At 47.1% G+C, this 19412-nt stretch overlaps 1 protein-coding gene and 1 pseudogene across 1 annotated transcript in view; one reads left to right on the top strand and one right to left on the bottom strand.

The window, feature by feature from the left end:
- The window catches only part of LOC111965006 (DNA-directed RNA polymerase III subunit RPC7-like), a 737315-nt gene that overhangs the window by 60379 nt on the left and 657524 nt on the right, over window positions 1-19412 (top strand). The window lies entirely within an intron of this gene.
- LOC111965026 (atrial natriuretic peptide receptor 1-like) overlaps window positions 1-19412 on the bottom strand; it is a 76939-nt pseudogene that overhangs the window by 11894 nt on the left and 45633 nt on the right.

The following is a 19412-nucleotide window of genomic DNA, read 5'->3' as shown; positions in this document are numbered from 1 at the left end:
AGGGAGATTTCCTGTCTTTGTGTTCGTTTCACCAGAGAGGACTGTTTCGGTTTGCCACGTTTGTTATTTTTTGTATTGTATTGTGTAAGTGTTCACGTTTATCGTCTGTCATTAAATCATGTTGAGCACAACTACGCTGCGTCTTGGTCCGATCCCTGCTACACCTCCTCTTCAGACGAGGAGGAGGATGGCTGCCGTTACAGAACCACCACCAAACTTGGACCAAGCAGCGTAGTAACGGGCAGCAGCGACAGCAGCGGCCCATTACACAGGACTCCTGGACATGGGAGGAAATTCTGGAGGGTAAGGGACACTGGGCTAAGATTGGAGAATATCGCCGCTCTCGTGAAGAGCTGGAGGCAGCTAAAGCCGAGGAGCGGTGGTATGAGGAGGCAGCACGGAAGCGTGGCTGGAAGCCCGAGAAGAAACCCCAAAAATGTATTGGGGGAGCTAAAGGGGAGTGTGGCGAAGTCAGGTAGGAGACCTGCGCCAACTTCCCGGGCTTACCGTGGAGAGCGAGAGTACGGGCAGACACCGTGTTATGCGGAAGAGCGCACGGTGTCTCCTGTACGTGTATTTAGCCCGGTGCGGTACATCCCAGCTCCACGTATCGGCCGGGCTAGACTGAGCATTGAGCCAGGTGCCATGAAGCCGGCTCAACGCATCTGGTCTCCAGTGCGTCTCCTCGGGCCGGTGTACATGGCACCAACCTTACGCATGGTGTCCCCGTCCGCCAGCACAGCCCAGTGCGGGTTATTCCACCTCCCCGCACTGGTCGGGCTACGGGGAGCATTCAACCAGGTAAGGTTGGGCAGGCTCGGTGCTCAAGGGAGCCAGTACGCCTCACGGTCCGGTATATCCGGCGCCACCTCCTCGCCCCAGCCCAGTACCACCAGTGCCTACACCACGCACCAGGCTTCCTGTGCGTCTCCAGAACTCGTTCCTCCTCCACGCACTCTCCCTGTGGTGCGTGTCTCCAGCCCGGTACCACCAGTTCCGGCACCACGCACCAAGCCTACTGTGCGTATCCAGAGCCCTGACGCACTGTTCCTTCTCCCCGCACTCGCCCTGAGGTGCGTGCCCTCAGCGCCCGGTACCACCAGTGCCGGTACCAAGCACCAGGCGTATAGTGCGCCTCGAGAGTCCAGTGTGCCCTGTTCCTGCTCCCGCCACTAGCCTTGAGGTGCATGTCTACAAACCGGTACCACCAGTTCCGGCACCATGCACCAGGCCTACTGTGCGCCTCAGCAGGACAGAGTCGGCCGTCTGCCCAGCGCCATCTGAGCTGCCTGTCTGCCCAGCGCCGTCTGAGCTGCCCGTCTGCCCAGCGCCATCTGAGCTGCCTGCCTGCCCAGCGCCATCTGAGCTGCCTGCCTGCCCAGCGCCATCTAAGCTGCCTGCCTGCCCAGCGCCATCTGAGCTGCCTGCTGCCCAGCGCCGTCTGAGCTGCCTGCCTGCCCAGCGCCGTCTGAGCTGCCTGCCTGCCCAGCGCCGTCTGAGCTGCCCGTCAGTCAGGAGCCGCTAGAGCCGTCCGTCAGTCAGGAGCCGCCAGAGCCGCCCGCCAGTCAGGAGCCGCCAGACCGCCCGCCAGTCAGGAGCTGATAGAGCGCCCGCCAGTCAGGAGCTGCCAGAGCCGCCAGCCAGTCAGGAGCTGCTAGAGCCGCCCGCCAGTCAGGAGCTGATAGAGCCGCCCGCCAGTCAGGAGCTGCCAGACCTGCCCTCCAGTCATGAGCTGCCTCCAGTCATGAGCTGCCCTCCAGTCATGAGCTGCCCTCCAGTCATGAGCTGCCATTCAGTCCGGAGCTGCCATTCAGTCCGGAGCTGCCATTCAGTCCGGAGCTGCCATTCACCGGAGCTGCCCCTCTGTCCTGAGCTGTCCCTCTGTCCTGAGCTGTCCCTCTGTCATGAGCTGTCCCTCAGTCCGGAGGAGTTTCCTCAATCTAGTGGGGACCGTTGTGAAGGTTCCTAGGCCAAGGTCGGCGCGAGGGTCCGCACTCAAAGGACGCTAAGGAGGGGGACTAAGACAATGGTGGAGTGGGATCCTCGTCCAGCGCCGGAGCCGCCACCGAGGACAGATGCCCACCCAGACCCTCCCCTAGAGTTTTAGGTGGTGCGTTCGGAGTCCACACCTCAGGAGGGGGTTCTGTCACGTTCTGACCATAGTTCTTGTATGTTTTACTTGTTTTAGTGTTTGGTCAGGACGTGAGCTGGTGGGAATTCTATGTTGTGTCTAGTTTGTCTGTTTCTATGTTTGGCCTAATATGGTTCTCAATCAGAGGCAGGTGTTTTGTGTTGTCTCTGATTGGGAATCATATTTAGGTTGCTTGTTTTGTGTTGGGTTTGTGGGTGGTTGTTTCCTGTCTTTGTGTTCGTTTCACCAGAGAGGACTGTTTCGGTTTGCCACGTTTGTTATTTTTGTGCTCAGACGGCGCTGGGCAGACAGGCAGCTCAGATGGCGCTGGGCAGACGGCCGACTCTGTCCTGCTGAGGCGCACAGTAGGCCTGGTGCATGGTGCCGGAACTGGTGGTACCGGTTTGTAGACATGCACCTCAAGGCTAGTGCGGGGAGCAGGAACAGGGCACACTGGACTCTCGAGGCGCACTATACGCCTGGTGCTTGGTACCGGCACTGGTGGTACCGGGCTGAGGGCACGCACCTCAGGGCGAGTGCGGGGAGAAGGAACAGTGCGTACAGGGCTCTGGATACGCACAGTAGGCTTGGTGCGTGGTGCCGGAACTGGTGGTACCGGGCTGGAGACACGCACCACAGGGAGAGTGCGTGGAGGAGGAACAGAGTTCTGGAGACGCACAGGAAGCCTGGTGCGTGGTGTAGGCACTGGTGGTACTGGGCTGGGGCGAGGAGGTGGCGCCGGATATACCGGACCGTGAGGCGTACTGGCTCCCTTGAGCACCGAGCCTGCCCAACCTTACCTGGTTGAATGCTCCCCGTAGCCCGACCAGTGCGGGGAGGTGGAATAACCCGCACTGRGCTGTGCTGGCGGACCGGGGMSACCATGCGTAAGGYTGGTGCCATGTACACCGGCCCGAGGAGACGCACTGGAGACCAGATGCGTTGAGCCGGCTTCATGGCACCTGGCTCAATGCTCAGTCTAGCCCGGCCRATACGTGGAGCTGGGATGTACCGCACCGGGCTATACACACGTACAGGRGACACCGTGCGCTCTTCCGCATAACACGGTGTCTGCCCGTACTCTCGCTCTCCACGGTAAGCCCGGGAAGTTGGCGCAGGTCTCCTACCTGACTTCGCCACACTCCCCTTTAGCTCCCCCCCAATACATTTTTGGGGTTTCTTCTCGGGCTTCCAGCCACGCTTCCGTGCTGCCTCCTCATACCACCGCTCCTCGGCTTTAGCTGCCTCCAGCTCTTCACGAGAGCGGCGATATTCTCCAATCTTAGCCCAGTGTCCCTTACCCTCCAGAATTTCCTCCCATGTCCAGGAGTCCTGTGTAATGGGCCGCTGCTGTCGCTGCTGCCCGTTACTACGCTGCTTGGTCCAAGTTTGGTGGGTGGTTCTGTAACGGCAGCCATCCTCCTCCTCGTCTGAAGAGGAGGTGTAGCAGGGATCGGACCAAGACGCAGCGTAGTTCGTGCTCAACATGATTTAATGACAGACGATAAACGTGAACACTTACACAATACAATACAAAAAATAACAAACGTGGCAAACCGAAACAGTCCTCTCTGGTGAAACGAACACAAAGACAGGAAACAACCACCCACAAACCCCAACACAAAACAAGCCACCTAAATATGATTCCCAATCAGAGACAACACAAAACACAAAACACCTGCCTCTGATTGAGAACCATATTAGGCCAAACATAGAAACAGACAAACTAGACACACAACATAGACTGCCCACCCAGCTCACGTCCTGACCAAACACTAAAACAAGTAAAACACACAAGAACTATGGTCAGAACGTGACAGTGTATAAAGCATTCCTATAGATGGTAAAATGTTATATTTCCTATCTAGTGTCATTCCTTCTACTTTCATCTTCTCAGAGATTCCAGTCCAATTTCCTTTCCATTGTGTTCATATCTATGCTTTCACAATCTTTCCATTATCTCTCCCTCCCAATTTATTCTATCCTCTCGTTCACACTTTCATCATTTCTCACCCTATTCCCCTGTTTCTGCGCTCATTCAGAAAAAAAATTAAGCATGCAAACACACACACACACACACACACACACACACACACACAGACGCACTCACACACACACACACACAGAGACCCAACAGCAGGCCATGCAGCCTAATTGAGTTAAGACCATAAAGTGGTGTCAGTGGCATAAATGGCATGCTCTGGTTCTAAGTCTTTCTGTCACACAACAGCTGCTGTCTGCCAGTACAACGTGTTACACTCTGATGAGCAAATACAAACACTTGCTTCTCTCTCGGTACACCACTTTTGCAATCGACTACAATCACGTTCAATTTTCTACAACTTTGCACAATTTCATGCAATTATGGTTTTGAAAAAAAACGAATTCACTGAGCAGTGGTGGTTGGCAGACATGGGTGACAGCAAGGTTTTCTCCTCGTTTCACCTTGTGACGGAGACTTGACTTGGAACACAACAACAGCTGTTATTGCTGATCTGTATAGCAAGAAATCCAATCTCTTTCTTTTTCAGTTTTCTAAAGAAGGAAGATAGGACAGATTGTTGTTCCCAAACTAACTACAATTTAATCTGAAATCTTGACTGATAATAAAAAACGTTCTAAAGAGTCACACACCCCTGCTCAAATGAAAAATAAATATCTTGGTTGCAGCTATGTACTTACAATCTGATATTTTATTAAAATTGTGTTGCTTTACTCTAAGACAGAGACACAGAAAACAGTACAGTGGAAGGTAAACAAATATAATATGTTTCTGTGTTATATAAAGCATGTGACTGTGTGTTTGTCCCTACAAGTGTTTGTGTGGGCTTAACTATCCTTAGTACAAAGCAGAGAGGTATATTAGCTCTCGTCCTCCATATCATTAGAGTAGGCTCTTCAGGGTAAGTGGGGTACAAGAGGGGCTGAGTGAGAAAATAGAAAAGGAGGCAAAAAATCTGTCACTTTTGGGAGCGTGTTCGACAAATTCATGAACTTTCCCTAGTTTAAGTTGCCAAATGGTTGCAATTGCAAAACTGTTCCATGTCTCCATTTTAACGTCGTGGCATATTGGTCAGCAGCTCTGAAATGAACATTGGGTTGTGTCAATATTTGGATGTCTACACTTCATTTGTTGAATTTCATGTCATGTTTATTTGTGAGTCGAGTCAAGGAGGAACCTTGAAATATAAAGAATACAGTTCACATGGAGTAAAATGTAACGACATACTGTATGTAGCTTTGTTGAGTCACTGGAGCTGTTATGTGTTTTTTGATAGGTTTGTGTTTTCTACAGAGCTTTCCTGAGTAAACAGACTTGCGGGTGCAATGTGCAGAATAACAGCTTTTGTTTTGAGTTGCTCTAATTGCCTTATCGCTACTCTGCGATAATGCAGTCAGCAAAGACCACAGAGCCTTGAGGAGAAGGAGGCTTGTTAGGTTTGTTTGTTATGCTTTTGATGGAAGAAACATACAAACAATGTTTATCTTGGACACAATCTGGAGTATAATTTACTGAGCAGCAATGGTATTCTCTCTTTCTTTATAATACATCTGTGTTTATGTGCAAATAAGCGTGCTTATGACCAAAAGTGTATGGGAGCACAAATGTGACTAGTTTCAGGAAACTAGGAGTATGTCGCATGTCACTACTTCACAGGAGAGGCATTTGAACATGAACATTTAAATTTTTTATCAAAATGCTTTTTTGTGCAGAAATGCCTTCTGGAACAATGAACTTTCCTGTGCCTTAATAACAAACTTGTTTGCCATCTGTAAATATGAATAAATTACAAGCCTAGTTGGTTTAGCCACGGGAAAAGGCAGGAACCTTCCCGCTAGCCATGATTGGCTGAGATAATGGATGGGCTGGACATGCCGAGAGTGTGACGCCCTGATCTGTTTCACCTGTCCTTGTGATTGTCTCCACCCCCTCCAGGTGTAGCTTATTTTCCCCAGTGTATTTATCCCCGTGTTTCCTGTCTCTCTGTGCCAGTTCGTCTTGTCTGTTTCAAGTCAACCAGCGTGTTTTTCCCGTGCTCCTGCTTTTGCTATTCTCTCTTTTGCTAGTCCTCCTGGTTTTGACCCTTTCCTGTTTTCTGGACTCTAAACCCGCCTGCCTGACCAGTCTGCCTGCCATGACCTCGAGCCTGCCTGCCACTCTGTACCTCCTGGACTCTGATCTGGTTTTGACCCTTTGCCTGTCCATGACTATTCTCTTGCCTACCCTTTTTGGAACTAATAAATATCAAACACTCAAACCATCTGCCTCCCGTGTCTGCATCTGGGTCTGGCCCTGAGCTCTTATAGAGAGATGAGTATGTAGCCATGTAGTATGCTTCTGTCTATAACATGAGCTGCTCAGTATGTGTAGGTAATCCTTTCTACCACAGCTTTTTTGAAAGATATCATAAAAAACTGCAGAAGTATTGCTACTGCTCTCCACTGTCTGGAGGACGATCGTGCCATGCTGACTCTCTCTGACTCTGAAAATGAATCAGATGATGAGGAAATCCCTGATTTAGATAAAAACATTTTAATTGAACCAGACATTGTAGAGTCTTCAGAAACAGCGATCAACAATGTTGTTGTCACGGAAGAAGTTGAATGCCCGGTGGTAGTGGAGTATGATTGCTATGGAGATGGAGTAAATTCTAGCGTTTGATTGCAAATATGCAGCGGGAGTCGAAAAGAGAACACAGAAAGCTGTTGTATAAAACACCTGTCTCCGGATTACATCTTCAAACTAAGGGCAACCATGGCAACGGTGACAGAGAGGGAGAAGCGTTCATCCATGTATACGGGTAAGAAAGTCTAGCTAGATACATTTTCAGATATTATACATTTCAAATTTAGTCAGAATGTCATTTTCATTTTAAGTTAAAGCGTAGTGTTAGCTAGCTAGCTAACGTTAGCTGGCTGGCTCACTAGCTAACGTTACGTGTATGATCTGTGTAATATTATTATTTGTATCTCCGAAATCTATTTGCATTGCTAGTTATAACCTAATGTTAGCTAGCTAGCTAACATTGAACCTAGTTGGTTAGCTTTAGCTACCTGGAGATTCATGCATGGTGGCTAGCTATGACAATCAGTTTGTATTGCTAGTAGTATGGGTTGGGATTATTGCTGCGTTCAAAAACTGGGGACTCGGAAATTTCAGACTTCCGACTTCAGTGTGTTCAAGACAACTGGGGAGGCAGGTGCCTCTTTCTAGAGCCCTGACTTTTTGACCTGAAGATCACTGACGTCATGATTTCACCTTGTATTTTTCCAAGTTCTCAGTTGTCTGGGAACTTACTCACTCTGTTTAGCACATGGACTCACATGTGAATCCTTAAAGAGATGGGTGGGGCTAAGGCTTAAGAGGTTGTGAATGATCCTGAATGGGTTTAGACAAAGAAGAGCTCTCTAGTAGGTGTACCAAAACATTCAAGAGCCATTTTCTCAAAAGTGGGGTTACAAGTTTATCAACTTTCAAAGCAAAATTACTTTCCCATTGTTCCTCAACTGTAGTGTATTATCTATAACTTTCGCGCTCTGAATCTCTACTTTTATCCAATGTAAAAAACACAATTTCAAATTTTGCTACATAGGATCAAATCGGTCCCAAATGTCTGTCATGTAGAAAGAGAGAGTGCGTGTGTGTGTCTGTGTCTGTGTGTGTGTGTTACCTTTGGGGCTGAGCGGCTCTCCCTCCAGATAGAAGGCACCGTGGCGTAGCGCCACCTCTTGGAGAATGATGCCAAAGCTGTAGACGTCTCCCTTCTGTGTGCCACATGGAGGTGGTCTCTCCAACCTCAGCAGCTCTGGGGCCATCCACAGCTTYCCTACAMACATAGATGGAYAARTTRACTAAAAGYATAATYAATTTGCCTACAGRCACTGATCTAAGGTCAGTTTCGTATTTCACMCTCTTAAGGATTTGATCAGGKTAAGCTGATCCTARATCTGTGTCTAAAGGGMAATKTCCTGCAGAGCCAGGTGACTAACGGGCATAGTAAGCATGGGCGTCGTCTGTGTTGCTCTCRGTGCGGAAGCTGGACAGGCCGTAGTCRGTGATCTTCAGCACAAAGCGGTTATCCACCACGCAGTTGGACGACTTCAGGTTGCCGTGGGAGACGATGACACTGTTGTGGAGGAAAGCCATGCCCTGGTAAGGAGAAGAGGAGGGGAGGTAGGGATAGAGGGTCAATGTAGAAAGAGAAGAGAAAGGGATAGTCAAAAGGAGAGATTAGATATAATGAGTTATTTATATTCAGCTTTAGTCTAAAATGTTTGGCAAAGCATATGGACGTTCACTTGAATGATGCAAATGTGTTATCTGAAGTCAATTGAGTGACATATGGAAAGATAAGCAGGAGAGTGTGTAGAGCAGTGGTTACCTTGACAATGTCATTGATTAAAGAGTATCTGAACATCCAATCCAGTGTGATGCTCTCTGTTTTCCATGATGTCTGAAGGATGAAAAACACACACACACACACACCACCACACACACACACACACACACACACAACACACACACAACAAACACACACACACACACACACACACACACACACACACACACACACACACACACACCATTTAGACAAGGAAAATGTTTCCTAAAGATTTGTAATGGGTCAGTGGAGTTGTGGTGAGGGGTGGCTACCTGTAGGCTACCCCGAGGACAGTACTCTGTGATGATGCAGATGTTGGGGGGGTCGATGCAGGCTCCGATGAAGCGGGTCAGGTGCTCATTCTGAATATCACGCATCTGGAGAGGGAAGGAAAGGAGGACACCATGTGTTTTACACATTTAGGGACAGCRCTATTCTCTGATGCACATATRCWTTCTGGAGWATACMCACGTCACACTACAACCTCATGAGGACTCACATGTTTCAGTTCAAACAGCACGTTTCTGGTGAGCTCAATGCGTTTTCTGTTGATGTATTTGATGGCCACAATATTCGCCTGAAAGACAGAGAAAACATTATGCATTCAATGCACTTGACATTAAAAGGTTACTTTCTTTCATGCACACATGCACACACACACGCACACCCTACTTACCTTGTAGTAGCCTGTCTTGGCAAATACCTGAAAGTTTCCATCTCCTGTTAATAGGGAGCCGTAGTTGGAGCCCCTCTGTAAATAAAGCGAAAGGTGGGATGGGATCAGTTTTGTGCAAGACTGTGTGTATTGTGAAATGTGTGTGTTGTTGCAAGCGTGCATGTGAGTGTGGACTCACCAGGGACAGAGTGAGCTTGCTGCCTGCGCTTCGCAGCACTTTCTCCATGTTGCTCATCTGAATATCCTCCCAGGAGACYCTCCACAGCTGAGCCACCAGCTCATTTTCAAGCTTCAGCTTCCTGTGTGTGTGTGTGTGTATGTGAAAGAGAGAGAAAGAGATGATAGATTGCTCTTTTAGATATGTGAACAATGCTATAAATGTAATAACATAAAACTCTTCCCGCAGATTCTAGGCCCTGTGCATACTTGCTGATTGAGCGTGAACTGGCCTGTCTACACTCACCTGTATATGAAGACAGTAATGGTGAGGATGATGATAATGATGAAGAACACCACAATTGTTACCATCTGGTGATTGATGGTTCCTGAAAAAGAGACAGGGGAAACATTTTTATGGTCCCCTGGTCCTTCCAATACAGCCACTGCATGACAGTGTAAAGTCAGTCATCGTAAGCCGTTGACTGGTTATTACTACTATAACTTCTGCTACATCATGCAAACTAAGACATTTTATGGGGGGCAGTGTATACAAAAGTGAGTGAGAGACAGACGGAGTCCACTGACGTGCGAGGCAGGCTGGGTTGTCTTCTTGAAGCCACAGACGGGCACATCTAAAAGCAGCGCCCCCTGGCCACTGGATGTCCATCCCAGGCAAGGCCCGCAGCTTCTTCTGAGAGCCGTGTACACCAACACAATCTGGCAAGGAACACAGTATAACTTACTATTACATGTCTAATGTATAGACAAATAACATACCACACATTGATATTTGAATGTATTAGATCATTTAAAGCAGTAGGCTTTTCCAGCCGGAGACAACATTACATAATTAAACATTTTAGAGGATAAAAACAGAATAAAGCCAGAAGGCTTATTTCCATTTTGGTCCTCTTAGACAGTGAGATGGCAGGCTGGCAAGATTGACACATTATTCCAATGCAATGCATTAGCATAGGGTGATAATGGAGACGACTTTCAATGAGCCACTAATCAGCCCAGAGACTTGACACTCACCCCCTCACACTGGGTGAAAAGCATCCACTCTCTCTCCCTTATCACACACACACATAAACACACACATAAACACACACACACACACACACATAAACACACACACACACGCACGCACACACACACGCACACACACACGCACGTACTCGCACATCCACACATGTACAGTTGAAGTCAGAAGTTTACATACACCTTAGACAAATACATTTAAACTCAGTTTTTCACAATTCCTGACATTTAATCAGAGTAAGAATTCCCTGTCTTAGGTCAGTTAGGATCTCCACTTTATTTTTAGAATGTGAAATGTCAGAATAATAGTAGAGAAATATTATTTCAGCTTTTATTTCTTTCATCACAATCCCAGTGGGTCAGAAGTTTACATACACTCAATTCGTATTTGTAGTATTGCCTTTAAATTGTTTAACTTGGGTCAAACATTTCGGGTAGCCTTCCACAAGCTTCCCACAATAAGTTGGGTGAATTTTGGCCCATTCGTCCTACAGAGCTGGTGTAACTGAGTTAGGTTTATAGGCCTCCTTGCTCGCACACACTTTTTCAGTTCTGCCCACAAATTTTCTATAGGATTGAGGTCAGGTCTTGTGATGGCCACTCCAATACCTTGACTTTGTTGTCCTTAAGCCATTTTGCCAAAACTTTGGAAGTAGCTTGGTCATTGTCCATTTGGAAGACCCATTTGCGACCAAGCTTTAACTTCCTGACTGATGTCTTGAGATGTTGCTTCAATATATCCACATAATTTTCCTCCCTCATGATGCCATCTATTTTGTGAAGTGCACCAGACCCTCCTGCAGCAAGGCACCCCCACAACATGATGCTGCCACCCCCGTGCTTCACGGTTGGGAGGTGTTCTTCGGCTTGCAAGCATCCCCCTTTTTCCACTAAACATAACGATGGTCATTATGACCAAACAGTTATATTTTTGTTTCATCAGACCAGAGGAAATTCTCCTAAAAGTATGATCTTTGTCCCCATGTGCAGTTGCAAACCGTAGTCTGGCTTTTTTATGGCAGTTTTGGAGCAGTGGCTTCTTCCTTGCTGAGCGGCCTTTCAATTCTTGCGATATAGGACTCGTTTTACTGTGGATATAGATACTTTGTACCTGTGTCCTCCAGCATCTTCACAAGGTCCTTGAAGTTTTCTGGGATTGATTTGCACTTTTCGCACCAAAGTACATTCATCTCTAGGAGACAGAATGCGTCTCCTTCCTGACGGTATGACGGCTGCGTGGTCCCATGGTGTTTATACTTGCGATCTATTTGTACAGATGACGTGGTACCTTCAGAGTTTGGAAATTGCTCCCAAGGATGAACCAGACCTGTGGAGGTCTACAATTTTTTTTCTGAGTCTTGGTTGATTTCTTTTGATTTTCCCATGATGTCAAGCAAAGAAGCACTGAGTTTGAATAGGCTTGAAATACATCCACAGGTACACCTGCAATTGACTATCAGAAGCTTCTAAAGCCATGACATTTTTTTCATTCAAGCTGTTTAAAGGCACAGTCAACTTAGTGCATGTAAACTTCTGACCCACTGGAATTGTGATACAGTGAATTATAAGTGAAATAATCTGTCTGAAAACAATTGTTGGAAAAATTACTTGTGTCATGCACAAAGTAGATGTCCTAACCGACTTGCCAAAACTAGTTTGTTAACAAGAAATTTGTGGAGTGGTTGAAAAACAAGTTTTAATGAATCCAACCTAAGTTTATGTAAACTTCCGACTTCAACTGTACATGTACATACTCTAGATCTCGCTGGATCAGTTGGTCATTAACCTCAGTGGCTTGCCACCAATTAATATTTATCATTCTGTCATTACATAAGAGAAACACATTGGCACCCATCTCCAAAACACACAGAGACTGTGTACACAGGCAGGCAGCTTCATGAGCACTGGCAGAATGAAAGAGATGAGGAGCCTTAGTTTACGAGAGAGAGAGCGCGCGAGAGAGCGAGAGAGAGAGAGTGAGAGAGAGAGTGAGAGTGAGAGTAAGTGAGTGAGATGTGTGTGTGTTCAGTACCTGGAAAATACTGGTGTTGGTGTCAGTCATGTCCCAGAGAGCGAAGTCTGTCTCTCTGTCCCCATTCTCATCTATCTGCACCAGGCCTGTTACACCTGTTGAGAGGACCAGAAGGAGAAGAGCCAAAGGGAGGTAGAGGAGTCAGACAATATTTAAAGGGACCAAATTAATGTTATCTTACACTAATATCCAGTTCAGGGATGAAAATAATCATCAAAGCACTCAGCGGGTAACAGTAATTATTACAAATTATTACTGTCGTTACGAAACAAGAGCAGATTTACATTTGAGGTTGTCCCTATTAGCTGACACCGGAAAAAAATCTCAACCATTGTGCAAGTTAGAACACCCATAACAACATCTCAAACGTAAAAAATAAACAGCCATAACTATCAAAACAAACATTGGTCATGACAACAATTTCACTTAAAATGATGGTGTTGGAGATACACAGATGCAAACACAAACAGTATAAGTTGGTACACCCTAGGTCCACCCAAAAGTATTCATCCATAATCACAGTAATATAGCTGGGCTATCTTGCTAATAAATCTAGTAGATGGCCATCTTGTATAACATTACTTTCATTTCCGGCTAAGACAACAGCCCAGGGTTGGTTTGGAGGTGCAGATAATAGCCTGAGAGCCATTCCATATTGAGTGTGAATGGAAAGAGGTGTCTATAGGGAGAAATTACATGACAGGCGATGCCATTACCGGCATGGAAATGTCCAATCCAAATGGGGTTATCCTAGTAATAAAGAAATATACAGGCGTCATCCCTCTAATCAGAGGAGAGAGGGCCTGAGAGATGTGCTATGATATGGGACGGATTATCGGCTAGAGGGACATGCAGAAGATAGGGTAGCATGCACGCGTGCACAAACGCACATACTCAAGAACACACACTTTCCCACAGACGTTATTGCCCTACTCACACACACAAACAGGCGGGCAGTGGTTAGAGAATGATTAACCTTGTGGTTGGTCTGGGAAAATGACATTTGGCCAGCGTCTGCATGGGGGGCTGCATGGTGTTTGGTTGTCTGGGACAGGTTAAGGTGTGGAAGTAAGGGGAGTGGAGTCATGATTTAGTACCTATTTAATAGAACATTATACACTTAACATTGACCAATGAGTCATGTGGGTGATGTCATCACGACTTCCAAGAATTGGGAGTAGCACTTCTTTGGGGGATGGTCCCTGGCTGGTCTGTCTGTGTTAAGGCAAACTAGGTATGGGAAGTATATAAAATAATGGAGACACATTTACAGTAAAAAATGTAGCCTTTAAATGAAATCAAATTGTATTTGTCACATGCGCCGAATACAACAGGTGTAGTAGACCTTACAGTAAAATGCTTACTTACAAGCCCTTAACCAACGATGCAGTTTTAAGTAAATACCCCAAAAAATTAAATTAAGAAAAAAGAGATAAGAAAAACAAATAATTAAAGAGCAGCAGTGAATAACAATAGCGTGGCTATATACAGGGGGTACCGGTACAGAGTGTAACGCTCGTCGTGGGTGGAAGAAGAGGAGGACCAATGCGCAGCGTGGTAAGTGTCCATATTGTTTTAATAAGAAAACTGAACACTGAACAAAAACAATAAAACGACAAACGAACAGTCCTGTACGGTGAAGCAAAAACACAGAACAGAAAATAATCACCCACAACACACAATGACAAACAGGCTACCTAAATATGGCTCCCAATCAGAGACAATGACTGACACCTGCCTCTGATTGAGAACCATATTAGGCCCAACACATAGAAATCTACCAACAGAACAAAACATAGAAAAACAACATAGAATGCCCACCCCAACTCACGCCCTGACCAAACTAAAATAAAGACATAAAAAAGGAACTAAGGTCAGAACGTGACACAGAGTCAATGTGTCAATGTGCGGGGGCACCGGTGTCGAGGTAATTGAGATAATTATGTACATGCAGGTAGGGTTGTTAAAGTGGCTATGCATAGTCTGGGTAGCTATTTGATTAGCTGTTCAGGAGTCTTATGGCTTGGGGGAAAAAGCTGTTTAGAAGCCTCTTGAACCTAGACTTGGCGCTTGCGGTCGGAGGCAGAGCAGTTGCCATACCAGGCAATGATGCAACCCGTCAGGATGCTCTCGATGGTGCAGCTGTAAAATCTTTTGAGGATCTGAGGACCCATGCCAAATATTTTCTCCTGAGGGGGAATAGGTTTGGTTGTGCCCTCTTCACGACTGTCTTGGTGCGCTTGACCCCATGTTAGTTTGTTGTTGATGTGGACGCCAAGGAACTTGAAGCTCTCAACCTGCTCCACTACAGCCCCGTCAATGAGAATGGGGGTGTGCTCGGTCCTCTTTTTCCTGTGGTCCACAATCATCTCCTTTGTCTTGATCATGTTGAGGGAGAGGTTGTTGTCCTTGCACCACATGTTCAGGTTTCTGACCTCCTCCCTTTAGGCTGTCTCATCGTTGTCAGTGATCAGGCCTACCACTGTTGTGTCATCAGCAAACTTAATGATGGTGTTGCAGTTGTGCCTTGCCATGCAGCCATGAGTGAACAGGGAGTACAGGAGGGGACTGAGCATGCACCCCTGAGGGGCCCCCGTGTTGAGGATCAGCGTGGCGGATGTGTTGTTACCTACCCTTACCACCTGGGGCGGCCCGTCAGGAAGTCTAGGACCCAGTTGCAGAGGGAGCTGTTTAGTCCCAGGGTCCTTTAACCATCCCTCTGTCCGTCCATGTATCCATCCCTCCACCCATCAATTTTTCTTAGCCTCACAAACCTTTTACTGCTGTCTTACTCTTTATTAATAACTCTTTTATAATTCTTAGACCTTGAATGGAAATGGTGGGGGGAGGGCTGAATTTAGTGGGCTGCAGTGATGGAGGCTCAGTCCACCAGAGCTGTATTAGTCTGGTAGTGCTGACAGACTTTAATTGTGCTGCAAAAAACAGAGCCGGGGGGGGCGGGGGGGGGGGGGGGGGATTTGCACAATGTGCTAGCAATCAGAGCAGGCATTCAGAGTGGGTGGAGAAAGGTGGCACATTGTGAGCTACAGTACAGCGCAGTAGCTTGACAGCTAGTGTGTTAGTTTGGTAAATTATAACTACCTGTATGCTTTCTTAAAAAGTTCAAATGGACTGTAGTGATGTAAAGTCATGAGTGATGCGTATTGGAAGTACAGTATATCACATGAAGGCTGTATTGCCAAAACATGCGGTTTTCAATAATGAAGAAGCAAGTTCTATACATCTTCCACTGTCCTCCTAGAGTGTCTGAATCTCTCTCACCCATCCAGGCCCATTAGTTAATGGAACAGAAGCCAGAGAGAAAAGCAGCTGTAACCTGATCCTTCCATCTTGACATCCTCCCTCTCTCTATGTATAAGGTCTATACTGGCTGCCTATCTTTATGTACTGTATATACAGTATCTTGGTACATTATGTAAATTCATATATCATCAACAACAGTAAAACATCCTGTTTGTCTCATCTTATTCCCCTCACTGTTCAAATCCTTGTAATTACCTAAACTAAAACAGGAATCAGTTTCCCCTCTGCGCCTTTCCAAGTATGTTTGATTTGCACAGCAGTGTGWCCCTGATGGAGGAAGTTAACATCTGATTGAAAAAACATTGCATGACCCATTCCGTACTGACGGCTAACCTGGGGGAGATGTCACCAGGCACATGCTCCTGGGCTGCCTATTCCTAAATCAGGTGTCAACTCCCTCCATCCAAGACTGCACAACGCACATCGTTTTAGTCTGGTCCTCTTTTTGTTGGGGTATAACAAGAAGATCTCGCAGTCAAACAAAAGATTCAAGAAACATATTGACAAGGTAGAAATAAAGGTAGAGTGTCTGAAAGAAAATGTCCATGAAAAAGCCAGAGGTGAGTCCATATTAGTGGCATGTTGTGGTTTTTAGGCTTCTGGTCGATAAATGCACAAGGCAACTGTCAAGGCATTTGAAAAGGGCGGGGACAGAGGGGGGACTAGCAACACAATGCAGGTTGTCGCAGTGCGCCCCTAGACATTAATGAAACCTACAATCAAACACTTCTCTAATTCAGGGCATAACTGGAAAGTACTTTGACTTTAAATCTGGAGAAAGCACTTATGAATAACAACAACCGTTAACAAAGTGCACAGTGGAAGTGTCACTGCACCATTTGATATTCCACCAAGTCACAGTGTAGTTTATGGATATGTATGGTGCCAACCAGGTGATTACAATCCCTAGCTGCTGTGAAGCCATGAGAGCAGCTGCTGATAGAGCTCCATTAGAGCCACATAAACAGCCTTTGTTCTTATCTACAGAGTGAACACATGGGAATAGGTGATATATTGTGTATTTATTATCACTGCTGCTAAACGTGGGAGCACTCCTGTCACATATAGTATATGCAAATATTGACCTTATTGTACACTCACTGTAGTGTGATATGATATTGCAGCTCTACATCAGCTAGACCAGGAGGTTAACTTGCAGGCTGTTTTCTGTTCACTCTACTTAGTTGTCTGATGTCTGAAAACACAGGCTTGGAATTTTGGCCTTGCATTGGAGAAGAATGTGATTACTTTTGTCGAAAAATTAATCGGTTAATTATAATTATTTTTTGGAATGCTTTTAATGCCTCCCCACAAGCACCTCTCCTTGAAATAATTGCATTTACTGTGAGAAATAACTATGGCATTATTCTACCCAGGCAGMCGTGAAATAGTTTGCCAGTCTGCAAACCACCTGCAGCTTATGTCCCTGGATCAAAGTGTGTTCTGCATACACACAGTTTAAGTCGGAAGTTTACATACAATTAGGTTGGAGTCATTAAAACTCGTTTTTCAACCACTCCACAAATGTCTTGTTAACAAACTATAGTTTTGGCAAGTCGGTTAGGACATTTACTTTATGCATGACACAAGTAATTTTTCCAACAACTGTTTACAAACAGATTATTTCACTTATAATTCACTGTATCACAACTCCAGTAGGTCATAAGTTTACATAAACTAAATTGACTGTGCCTTTAAACAGCTTGGAAAATTCCAGAAAATGATGTCATGGCTTTAGAAGCTTTTGATAGGCTAAAGTGCCTCTTTGCTTGACATCATGGGAAAATCAAAAGAAATCCGCCAAGACCTCAGAAAAACATTGTAGACCTCCACAAGTCTGGTTCATCCTTGGGAGCAATTTCCAAACGCCTGAAGGTACCACGTTCATCTGTACAAACAATAGATCGCAAGTATAAACACCATGGGACCACACAGCCGTCATACCGCTCAGGAAGGAGACGCATTCTGTCTCCTAGAGATGAACGTACTTTGGTGCGAAAAGTGCAAATCAATCCCAGAAAAACAGCAAAGGACCTTGTGAAGATGCTGGAGGACACAGGTACAAAAGTATCTATATCCACAGTAAAACGAGTCCTATATCGACAAGACCTGAAAGGCCACTCAGCAAGGAAGAAGCCACTGCTCCAAAACTGCCATAAAAATGCCAGACTACGGTTTGCAACTGCACATGGGGACAAAGATCATACTTTTACTTCAACATTGTTCTACCACTTTGAATTAAGAGTAGGGGTTCGCTACACGGGTAGGCCCAAGAAGCAGCCAAAAAATTTGGGGGTGGGGGGGGGCACACGGGGTGGTCACACGGGGTGGTCGGACGGAGCAAGAGGTGTGAACGAGCACGTCCACTCGTGGTGGTCGCGGAGCCGAGGGGGTGCACACAGAGCCAGTCCTCAGCGGAGAGTGTGAGGTGAACTTGGAGGTGAAGTGGAAGGGAGTGAAATCAGTAGAACAGTTCAGTGAATTGATGGGGAAAATTGGAGAGAAGAGTTATGAGAGAGTCTGTTGTGTATTTGGTGCATGAGGCACGACTTCCGCCTAAAGGAGCGTGTCTACAGTTTTAATGCCACCTGAAGTCAGTCTTCTACCTACTGGTCTGAAGAGACGTGCTAGCGTACTGGTGAAGACTGTACCGCTCCGGCACAAGCGCTCTCTAGGTAACGCCTCCCAGCCCTGCAGTCCTGTGCAGCTTCTGCACTCAGCTTATTGAGGAAGCGTGTTTATCGTTCCGGGTACATATGTGTGCCGGTTTAACACCGTGTTACAGTGCGGCTCCACAGCCGGTACGTCTGTGCAGCTCCCCGCATCTTGCCGTGCGAAGGTTGTCCATCTGTCCAGGACACGTTGTGCCAGCTCTACAACTCCAGACTCGCAGTGCGCTCACACACCACAGTACGCTGGGAGCTCTGGACCGGCGGACCGTCGCTGGAGGGCTCTGGAGCGCGGACGTGTGTGATGGCTCTGGAACGCGGACGGTCGCTGGAAGGCTCTGGACCCGGGACCGTCTCAGGAAGGCTCAGGATCGTGGACGTCTCGGAGGTTCCGGACCGTGGACGCTCAGGAGGTTCGGAAGCGTGGCACGTCTCAGGAGGTTTTCGGACTGTGGACGCGTCTCAGGAGGTTTTTCGGACTGTGGAAGTCTCAGGGAGGTTTCCGGATGTGGACCGTTCAGGAGGTTTTCGGATGCTGGACGTTTCCGGAGGTTCGGACTGTGGAACCGTATCAGGAGGTTTCCGGACTGTTTGGCGAAGCTCTGGACTGTCGAGGCACACTGGAGGGTGATGCGTGGACCGGTACAGGTTGGCACGGCTGATGACACGCAACTCAGGGCGAAGTGCGCGGAGGAGGCACAGAACTAGGATGTGGAGGCGCACTGGAGGCCTGATGCTGGACTGGTACAGGTGGACGGGGGGCTGGTGACACGCACTCTAGGGCGAGTTGCGGGGAGGAGGGCACAGGACGTACATGACTGGGGAAACGCATTCAGGGAGAGTCGCGAGGAGCAGGCACAGACGTACCTGACATGGGAGGCAACACTTGAGGGAGAGTGCGAGGGCAGGCAAAAGGACGTACTGGGCTTGGGGAGGACCACTGGAGGCCTGAATGCGTGGGACGGTAAGGTGGCACTGCGGGCTGATGAACGCCCTC

This window comes from Salvelinus sp. IW2-2015, linkage group LG6.1 (genome assembly GCF_002910315.2).
Source record: "Salvelinus sp. IW2-2015 linkage group LG6.1, ASM291031v2, whole genome shotgun sequence".
Lineage (NCBI taxonomy): Eukaryota > Metazoa > Chordata > Actinopteri > Salmoniformes > Salmonidae > Salvelinus > Salvelinus sp. IW2-2015.
This window is presented reverse-complemented; position numbering and strand designations above follow the sequence as displayed.